The sequence below is a fragment of the Scylla paramamosain genome, chromosome 27, assembly GCF_035594125.1.
Source record: "Scylla paramamosain isolate STU-SP2022 chromosome 27, ASM3559412v1, whole genome shotgun sequence".
Classification (NCBI taxonomy): Eukaryota; Metazoa; Arthropoda; class Malacostraca; order Decapoda; family Portunidae; genus Scylla; species Scylla paramamosain.
In genome coordinates, this window is record NC_087177.1 from 18,668,405 (window position 1) to 18,680,119 (window position 11,715).

The following is an 11,715-nucleotide window of genomic DNA, read 5'->3' on the forward strand; positions in this document are numbered from 1 at the left end:
GTGCTCGTACGAGTTATCTTCAGGCCCTAGCCCATGTACGATGGACAAGGCTTTGCCTGTAAACAGGCTGTAAAATTCGATGGCCTTCTCTTCAGACTCCATCTGATACAACTTGGCCAGCCTCTCGAAACGGGAAATTAAAGCATTAATGTCTTCCCCTTCACGGTAAGCATTTAGTTTCACCCTATGTAAGGCACGAAGAGTGCTTCCCTCAGAACTTCGAGATCGAGTCTCTTCTGCCTCCACACGGCGAAGCTCCATTTCAGCCATCGCCTTCTCGTGTTCCCGTTCCTCGCCACGAATCATTTCCTGCCTCACACGTTCCTGCCTTTCCTCCTCCCGCTGGCGGTCCTCTCTCTCACGTTCCTCGGCACGTAAGCGGTCCTCTCTCTCCTCAGCTAGCCGCTTCTGTATATACTCACTAACCTTCGTCGCTGCTGTTATGTTCAGCGCCGTGATTTCAGGCCTAAATCTCGCAAAGGGATCGAAAGATTCACTGTGACCCTCGGACGCCATTGTCTGCAGCAAAAGATATCAGCAAGGTACTCGGCACCAAAGAATTACTCTACCGTGACTGCGCTTAGTATGAGGTCCCTGTTCGGGCGCCAATTGTCATGGATCGGTGTTTCCTTTACGTTACCCCTGCCGATCACATGCGACTCCTGGTTGAGTCTCCAGGTAGACTAGGGTGGGACACTCAAAAGAAAGCACAGTCGTAAATATTTGACTTATATTTACACAGTAATTACAACAAAGGCCTGGCTAGCTATGGCTACACTCAGTGGCGCGTGGGCCGCACACAAAGAAATACCTATTCCTTCGGAAGTGAGGCCAATGCCCGGTCCTTTTGGGTTGTGAGAGCACAGCCTGACGTTAAATTACTGGGTCACGGAGGTAATTAGTCGGCACTATGCGCTGTATCACTTATGCCGGGCAAGGGGCGACGACCACGTGGTCGCTGGGTGACTGGAAATGAAATCTTGTTAACAGGCCTTACCACAAATAACTCACCCCAGGCGTTCCACTGGTGTACTCACTCCTCCAGTCTGCTTCGATGAAAGCCAGCTTCGTTGGTCAGGGCTTCGGCTTACCGCTGCACCACGCTGTCCTTTCTGCAGCCTGGTTCGGGAGGAGTCGAGGAGGGCACGTCCTGGGCGCTGGGTGACCTGGCTGGGAGTGAGGCCGAGCAAGGTCGTGCCCCGCTCACCTCGGCCCGCGCGCATTGATACAGGCTCCGCCCACCTGCCCGCATGGCGGATGGTTCTCTCCTATGACGGGGCGGTAATTTATTGCCCTCTCAAAATCTAGTGTCCCTGTGCTCTCACACAGAACAACTTTAGTAAAAACATGTCTTTTTTCTGATTTTCGTGCCTTACGTACCAAAACGCTGAAACACATGTAAAACATCCCTTTAATGAGAAACTTAATAAAATTACTAAAAACATTTATTTTGTGTTTTTGAGCTTGTTACGTACAAAAACGCCAAAATGGAAGAAAAGTACCCTACGAGTATATGGAAAACAAAACGTTTTCACAAGAAATGTGTATTCTCAGCTTGTTAGGTACCGAAACACTAAAACTTGTGAGAAGCACTTTAAATGGAGAAACAGAACATTACCAAAAACGTGTATTTTGAGTATTTTTCACCCTGTTAGGTACCAAAACTCAAAAAATGTATTAAGAGCACGTTCAATGATGAAAGAACTTATCAAAAACGTGTATTGTGACTGTGTTTGAAAATCCATGCAAATAACCCAAATAAGAAAACGAAAATAAGTTACAGTAGAAGTTAATAATATTTATTTTTGAGCTTCGTAGTTACCAAACCGCAAAAAAAAAAAAAGTGAATACCACTCTATAAAATGAAACAAAACAACATAACCAAAAACGTATATTTTGAGTGTTATTCACATTGTTAGATACAATTACCAAAGTGCATGAAAAGCATTGTATATGAAGTAAAAAACTACATTATCAGAAAAGTGTCTTTTAAGCTTTTCTTTTTTTTGTGTGTGTGTGTTTTAGGTACCAAATCAATAAATTGCATGGAAAGCACCTTATATTAAAATACAAAAAAAAAAAAAAAAAAAGAAAAAAAGAAATAATAATAATAATAATAATAATAATAATAATAATATTACATTACAACATAATTACATTACCAGAAATGTGTATTGTGATTGTTTTTGAGCTTGTTAATTACAAAAACGGCAAAATATATGGAAAGAACCTTACATGTTGAAACAAAACGTACTTACCAGACGCGTGTATGAACTTAGGTAACTAAACGCTAAAACGAATGAATAGCACTCTGTATGTTGAAACTGAACAGCTTTACAAAAAATGTAAATTTTCAGTGTTTTCATATTGTAAGGTACCAAAGCGCGAAAATGAATGAAAAGCACTTTTTTTTATAAACTAATGAACATTACCTGAAATATGCTTTTTTAGCGTTTTTAGCGTTTTAGCCACCAAAACGATAAAAAGCATGGAAGCCATTATATTGGAATACAAAACAACATTACTAAAAACGTGTCTTTTTAGTTTTTTTTTTTTTTTTGAGCTGCTTACGTACCAAAACGCTAAAACGAATGCAAAAAAATACTTTTTTATGGTGAAACAGAATAACACTACCAAAAACTTTTTTTTTTTAGATTCTTATGCAGAAAAAAACGGCAAAATACATGTAAAATACCCTGTATGGGAAACGATACGATATTACAAGAAACATGTATTACAAGTCTTTCTGATTTTTTTTTATTTACAAAACGGTAAAAAGCGTGAATAGTACTTTCTCTGGAAAGAAAAGAACAACATTGGATAAATACTTCCTTTTTTTTTATATTGTTATGCATCAAAATGCCAAAATGCATGCAAAACATTCTTTATGGGAAAAGAAAGGACATTACGAGAAACGTGTATTGTGAATGTTTTTTAGCTACTTTACCAAAACTCTAAAATACGTCAATGTTACCCTACAAGAAGAAATGAAACATTATCAAAAACGTTTATTGTCATTTTTTCTTCACATCATTAGGTAACAAAGGGATAACACGCATTTAAAGCACTATATATGAGGAAATGTAACGACATTACCAGAAACATCTTTAGAGTGTTTATAGTGTTAGGCACCAAAATACTATAATGCATGAAAAGCACTCTATATTGCAATACAAAAGCACATTACGAAAAGCGTGCCTTTTGAGTGGTTTTGAGCTTCTTACGTACCAAAACGCTAAGATGCATGTTAAACATCCATTGTGGAGAAATAGAATAAAATTACCAAAAATTTTTATTTATATGCTGAAAAGAAGCGACATTACAAGAAACGTGTATTATTGTTTTTTACCTTCTCTCAATATGGCACTCTACACTATAAGGGAAATTAGATTTCCAGAAACGTTTCTTTTGACAGTTTATGAGCGCTCTTGGCACCAAAACGACAAAAAGCACGGAAAGCACCTTATATGGGAAAAGAAAACAATGGTACAAAAAAAACGCCACTTTTCAGTATTTTCAACTATTTCTGTACCAAAACTCTGAAAAGGATGTAAATCCATTTATGGAGAAACAGTATACATTTACCAAAAACGTGTATTTTCAGTGTTTTTGAGCTTGTTAAGTAGAAAAATCCCAAGATGCAATGCAAACTACTCTACATAGAGAAACAAAGACATTACAAAAACGTGTATTATGAGAGTTTTCAGGTATCAAAACACTAAAACGCATAAATATCACTGTATATGGAGAAACAGAATAAAATAAGCAAAAACGTGTATTTTGAGTGTTTACACATTAAGTACCAAAATGCCAAAATGCCAAAGCCTGGATCCATTATTGGGAAACGAAACGACATTAACAGAAACGTGTCTTTTGAGTGTTTTGAGCGTGTTAGGCACCAAAACGCTAAAAAAGGATGGAAGTCATTCTGTATGCGAATACAAAACATCATTACGAAAAATACATCTTTTGAGAGTTTTGGAACTTCTTACGTACCAAAACGATAAAACGCATGGAAAACACACTTTATAAAGAAATATGATAACATTACCAAAAATAAGTATTCAGAATATTTTTTTTTAGTCAGCTTCTATATATATATATATATATATATATATATATATATATATATATATATATATATATATATATATATATATATATATATATATATATATATATATATATATATATAAAACAAAAAAGAAAAAAACATTACGATTAACATCTATTATGAGTGTTCTTCAGCAACTTAGGTACCAAAACGCGAAAACGCGTTGATACCACTCTATATTTAGAAACGGAACATTACCAAAAACGTATAAATTAAGTGTTTTTTTTTTACATTGTTAGATACCAAAACGAGAAAATATGTACAAAAAGCCGTTTATATTGAAAAACGAAACGACATTTCAAGACATAATACACGCTTCTCGTAATGTCTCTTTGCTTCCCTATTTCGTGACTTTGCATGCATTTTGGCTTTTTGTATGGAAAAAGCTCAAAAGCACTTGAAATGCTTGTTTCTCGTAATGTTATTTTGTTTCTCCTTAAAGGGTGTTTTTTTGCATGCGTTTTAGCGTTTTGTTCCGTAGGAACATATATATATATATATATATATATATATATATATATATATATATATATATATATATATATATATATATATATATATATATATATATATATATATATATATATATATATATATATATATATATATATATATATATATATATATATATATATATATATATATATATATAAAACAAAAAAGAAAAAAACATTACGATTAACATCTATTATGAGTGTTCTTCAGCAACTTAGGTACCAAAACGCGAAAACGCGTTGATACCACTCTATATTTAGAAACGGAACATTACCAAAAACGTATAAATTAAGTGTTTTTTTTTTACATTGTTAGATACCAAAACGAGAAAATATGTACAAAAAGCCGTTTATATTGAAAAACGAAACGACATTTCAAGAAACGTATCTTTTCCGTGTTTTTGTCTCGTTAAGCACCATAACGCTAAAAATCATGGAAAGTGCCATATATAGAAATAGAAAACAACATTAACAGAAACGTGTCATTTGAGTTTTTCTCAGCTTCCTACGGAACAAAACGCTAAAACGCATGCAAAAAAACACCCTTTAAGGAGAAACAAAATAACATTACGAGAAACAAGCATTTCAAGTGCTTTTGAGCTTTTTCCATACAAAAAGCCAAAATGCATGCAAAGTCACGAAATAGGGAAGCAAAGAGACATTACGAGAAGCGTGTATTATGTCTTTTTAGAGATTCTTCGGTACGAAAATGCTAAAATTCTTAAAGAAAACTCTATAGGGAGAAACAGAATAACGTTATAAAAAAAACGAGTATTTTCAGTGTGTTTCACATTATTAGATGCAAAAACGCCAAGTTGCAGGTAAAGCAATCTATATTGGTAAAAGAATCGACATTACTAGAGACGTGTCTTTTGAGTGTTTATGAGCATGTTAGGAACCAAAATGCTGAAAAGAAAGGAAAGCACCCTATATTGGGAAACAAAACAAGCTCACAAAAAAGTGCCTTTAAAGGGTTTTAAGCTACTTACATACCAAAACGCTAAAACACATGCAAAACACAGCTTATGGAGAAAGAGAATAACATTAATAAAAATAAGTATTTTGGATGTTTTGAACTTTTTACGTAAAGGAACGCCAAAATACATGGAAATTACCGTATATGGGAAACGAAAGAACATTACGAGAAACGTGCATTATGAGTTTTGACCGTATTAGGTTCCAAAATGCTAAAAGTAATGAATAAAACTCTATAAGAAGAAACAGAAGAACATTGCCGAAAACGTGGACTTTGAGTTTATTTCACATTGTTAGGTATCAAACCACCAAAATGCATGCAAACCATTCTATAGGGAAAGAAAAAGAAATTTTCAGAAAATTATTTTAGTTTTATGTTCGTGCAAGGGTAAAAAAAATACAAGTAAAGCACATTATATAGGAAAACAGAACAATATTACTAAAAATGTCTCTTTTCATTGTTTTTGAGTTATTTACGTACCAAAACGATGAAACGCATCCCCCCCCAAAAAAAAACCCTAATGAAGAAAGAGTATAACTTAATAAAAAACGTGTATTTTGATTATTTTCGATCGTGTTACGTAGAAAATGCCAAAATGCATCCAAAGCACTCTACATGAAACGAAAAGACATTATGAGAAAAATTTATTGTGAGAATTTTTGCACTTTTTAGGTATCAAAGTGCAAAAACTCATAAATAGCAATCTATATCCAGAAATAGAACATTATAAAAAACGTGTATTTGAAGTGTTTTTAAACTGTTAAAGAACATAACGCCTAAATGCATAAAAAAAAGAAACTTGTCCTTTGAGTGTTTATGAGCGTTATGAACACCAAAAATGTTAAAATCCCTGGAAATCACTCTATTAGGGAATACAAAACAATATTACGAAAAACGTGTCTTTTGAGTGTTTTGAACTTATTTCGTACCAAAACACATACACACCAAAACACATGCAAAACACTCTTTTTTGGAAGTAAGAGAATGACATTACCAAAAACATGTATTTTTAGTGGTTTTGAACATGTTACGTACAAAAACACAAAAAAATGCATGGAAAATATTCTATATGGAGCTAAAATGAAATTACCACACACGTGCTTTGTAAATATTTTGAGCTTCCTTAGCACCAAAACGCTGAAACTTCTGAATAACACTTTATATGGAGGAACAGAACAACCTTGTGAAAAACATGTACTTTGAATTTTCCGGAAACGTGTCTTTTCACTGTTTTTGAGAGTATTATATGAAGAGCCAAAATGAAATTAGCACATTAGTGCATTATAAGTATTTTTAGCTTCTTAGGCACCAAAACGCTGAAACTTCTAAATAACACTTTATAAGGAGAATCAAAGCAACCTTATGAAAAATGTGTATTTCACATGGTTAAATACCAAAATGCCAAAATGCATGCAATAAACACTACATGAGGAAAGGAAGCAAATTTTCCGGAAACGTGTCTTTTCAGTGTTTTTGAGAGTATTATGCAGTATAACGCTAAAAAGCATGAAATCAACCTATATGGGAAAACAAAACATCTTTAGGAAAAAAGTGTCTTGATTGTTTTTGAATTTCATAATCACTAAAACGCATACAAAATAATATAAAAAAAAAAAATGATGACAATAAAATAACAATATTACCAAGTATAAGTATTTTGAGTGTTTTTCAGATTATTATTTAAAAAAAAAATGCCAAAATGCTTGCGAAAAAAAAAAATTTATATGGGAAACGAAAATTCATTATTAGAGACACTTATTGAGTGTTATTAAGCATCTTGGGTACCAAAAATCTAAAATGAATATATAGCACTCTATATGGAAAACCATACGATTACCGAAAATGTGTATTTTGAGCATTTTTCATACCGTTAGCTACCAAAACGTAAAAAATGTGAAATACATTATCAGAAAAGTATCTTTTGAGTGTTTTTGTGCATGTTCGGCACCAAAACGCTAAAAAGCATGGGATTCACCCTGTATATTAAGAAAAACGTGTCTGTTGGGTGTTTTTGATCTTCTTGCGTGCCAAAACACTAAAACGCATGCAAAGCACGCTTAAATATTACCAAAAAGAAGTATTTTGAGTGCTTTTGAGCTTGTTACGTAGAAAAAAGTAAAAAAAAGCATGGAAAATACCTCATATAAGCAAACGAAAAAATATGGTAGAAACGTGTATTATGAGTGTCTTTTGACCATCTTAGGTACAAAATCTCGAAAGCGCTTCAATAGCACTCTATAAGGAAAAGCAGAACAATATTACCAAAAAACATGTATTTTGAGTGCATTTCACATTGTCGGGTGCCATAACGCCAAAATGCATGAGAGCACAGTATATGGAGAAAAAAATATCCACAAGCATGTATTTTGAGTCTTTATGAGCGTATTATGCAGAAAAAGAAACTAAAAAGCATATAAACTATCCTATATACGAAAAGAAAAAAAAGAATGTTTTTGTTTTTACGTAACAAAACAGTAAAACGCATAAAAAAACGGTTTAAGGAAACAAAACATCACCATCAACAAGTATTTTAAGTGTTTTGACCTTGTTACCTAGAAAAACATTAAAAAAAAACGAGAAAGTATCTATATGAGGAAACAGAACAACATTAACAAAACCATGTATTTCGAGTGTACGTCAAAATGTACGTAAAGCACCCTATATTGGGAAAGAAAATGAGATTTTCAGAAATGTGTCAATTGAGTGCTTACGAACTTGGTTGACACTAAAACGCTATAAAGCATGAAAAGCACCCTATATGAGAGAGCAAAACAACATTAACAAAAATGTTTCCTTTTAGCGTTTTTGAGCTACTTACGTAAGGAAACGGTAAAAGGCCTGAAAAAAAGTACCCTTTATGCAGAAACAGAATAATATTACAAAAAAAAGCAGTATTTTTATTGTTTTAAGCCTGTTTCGTAAAAAAAAAAAAAAGACGCAAAAATGCATGCAAGGTACCCTATTTGATTAAACGAAAACACATTACAAGAAACGTATATTATTAGTGTTTTTTTAACTTCTTTATTACCAAGACCCTAAAACTCATGAATAATTCTATATGGAAAGAAAGAACAACATTACCAAAAACTTGTATTTTGTGTGAATTCCGCAGTGACAGGTGCCAAAACACAAAAATACAAACAAAGCACCCTATGTGTGGAAAGGAAACGAGATTTTCATTAACGTATCTTTGTGTTTGTTAGCGTACTAGGCAACAAAATAATAAAAAGCATGAAAAGCACACTCTATGTGGAAAAAAACAAAACAACACTCCCAAAAACGTCTCTTTTCAGTGTTTTTGAGCTGTTTACGTACCAAAACGTTAAAACGCATGCAAGCATGTATTATGAGTGTTTTTGAAATTCTTAGGAATCAAAGCGCTAAAATGTATGAATCTATATGGAGAAACAAAACATTACCAGAAAACGAGAATTTTAAGTGTTTTCACATTATTAGGTACAAAAACGCTAAAATGCATGCAAAACACCCTATATGGGAAAACGAAAAGACATTGCAAGAAAAATGTCTTTTGAGTGATTTTGAGTCTTAAGCACAAAAAAGATAAAGAGCATGGAATTTACCCTATATTGGTAAACAAAACATTACAATTTTTTTATTTTTTTTTTACTTTTTACGCAACAAAACGCATACAAAACACTTTATGGATAAAAAAAAAAAAATAACATTATCAAACACAATTACTTTTTGAGTTTTGAGGTTATTACGTACAAAAACGTTAAAATGCATGCAGAATACCCTATATGGGGAAACGAAAAGACATTACGAGAAAAATGTATTACTCGTATGAGAGTTTTTGAGCTTCTTAAGTAACAAAACGCTAAAAGGCATGAATAGTATTCTATATTGAGAAACAGAACCACATTACCAAATACGTGTATTTTGAGTATATTTAACATTGGTATTGAAGCGCAGAAAATGCATGCAAAGCACCCTACACAAGGAAAGGAAACTAGATTTCAAGAAACGAGTCTTTTGAGCGTGTAAGGGACCAGAGCGTTAAAAAGCATCTAAATTATCCTATATGAAAAAAAAAAAAGTGTATTTTCAGTGTTTTTGAACTACTTACATACCAAACCGCTAAAACGCATGCAAAATACCCTAGGAATAAGACAATAACATTACCAAAAACAGGCATTTTTTTGTGTTTTTCGTCTTGCTACGTACAAAAACATCAAAAAAGTACTTCAACATGAGATAACGAAAACACATTACAAGAAACGTGCATTATGGGCGTTTTTGAGCTTCTTAGGTATCAAAACGCTAAAACGCATGAATAACACTCTGTAAAAAGAAACAGAACATGACCAAAAAGGTGTACTTTGAGTGTTTTTTCACATTATTAAGTGCCAAAACGTCACAATGCAAACAACGCCGCCTATGTGGGGAAATAAAACGACATTATCAGATATGTGTCTTTTGAGTTGATGAGCGTGTTAGGCACCTAAAAGCTATAAAACATTTTCACCCTATATGGAAATACAAAACAACATCAAGGAAAACGTATCTTTTGATTATTTTTTTACGTACAAAAAAACGCTAAAACGCATGTAAAACACACTTTATGTAGAAACAGAATAACATTACGAAAAACAACTATTTTCGAGTGTTTTAGTCCTTTGCATGCGTTTAAGTGTTTTGGTACGTTAGAATTTCAAAACACTCAAAAAACAATTTTTTGGTAGTTTTCTTTTCCCATACAGGATGATTTCCATGATTTTTAGCGTTTTAGTGAAAAACACATAAAAAAATACGTTTCTCGTAATTTCGTTTCGATTTACCAAATAGGGTGTTTTGCGGACATTTTTGTGTTTTGCTTCCTAGCAATGTGAAATACACTTAAAATACACCTTTTTGTGTATGTTATGTTTCTCCATATAGAGTGGGTTTTATCGTTTTGATACCTAAGATAGAACACTGATAATACACTCTTCTCGTAATATCCTTTCGTCGTCCATTATAGGGCACTTTCCATGCTTTTTTTTTTTTTTTTTTTGCTTTTTTGTACGTAAAAAGCTCAAAAGCATTCTAAATACTTGTTTTAGGTGATGTTATTGTTTTACTGCATAAAAGACGTTTTGCATGCGTTTTAGCATTTCCATACGTAAATAGCTAAAAAAAAAAAAAACCCTTAAAAGACACATTTTCGTAATGTTTTCTTTTACCGTATTGCTTTCTATGCTTTCTAGAGTTTTAGTGCTTAATATGCTAATAAAAACTCAGACACATTTATGGAAATATCGTTTATTTTTCCCGTATAGGGTGATTTGCATGCATTTTGTCGTTATGACTTCTTATGAAATACACTGAGAATACACGTTTTTGGTAAAATTGTTCCGTTTCTCTATATAGGTTACTATTCATGCCTTTTAACGTTTTGGCACCTAAGAAGGTAAAAAAAAAAAAATCATACACGATTCTCTTAATCACTTTTAGTTTTCCCATATAGTGTAAATTGCATGCATTTTTGCGATATTGCAATTAACAATGTGAAATACACACAAAATACTTTTTTTTCTGTTTCTTCATATACAGCGCTATTTATGCGTTTTACCGTTTTGATACTTGAGGCTCAAAAACACTTATAGAACTCGCTTTTGTTATGTGTTTTCGTTTCTTCATAAAATTTCGTTTTGCATCAATTTTGGCTTTGTGGCACCTTACAATGTGAAATACACTAAAAATACATATTTTTGGTAATGTTGTTCTGTTTCTCCTTATAGAGAGGGGTTCATGTGTTTTACCGTTTTGGTAATTAAGAAGCTTAAAAACATTCATGGTACACGTTTCTCGTAGTACCTTTTTGTTTCTCCTTATTGGGTGGCTTGCATCATTTTCACATTTTTGTACATAATAAATTAAAAGCACTCAAAATACTTGTTATTGGTAATGTTATTCTTTTCATCATAAAGAGTGTTTTGCATGATTTTTTTTTTTTTTTACGTAATTAGCTGAAAACATTTAAAAGACGTTTTTTTTTTTTTTCTTTTCCCCATATAGTGTGCTTCCCATGCTTCTTAGCGTTTTGTTGTCTAACATGCATAAAACACTCAAAAGATAAGTTTAGTTCTCCCACATAGTACATTTTGCATGCATTTTGGCGTTTTGGTCCC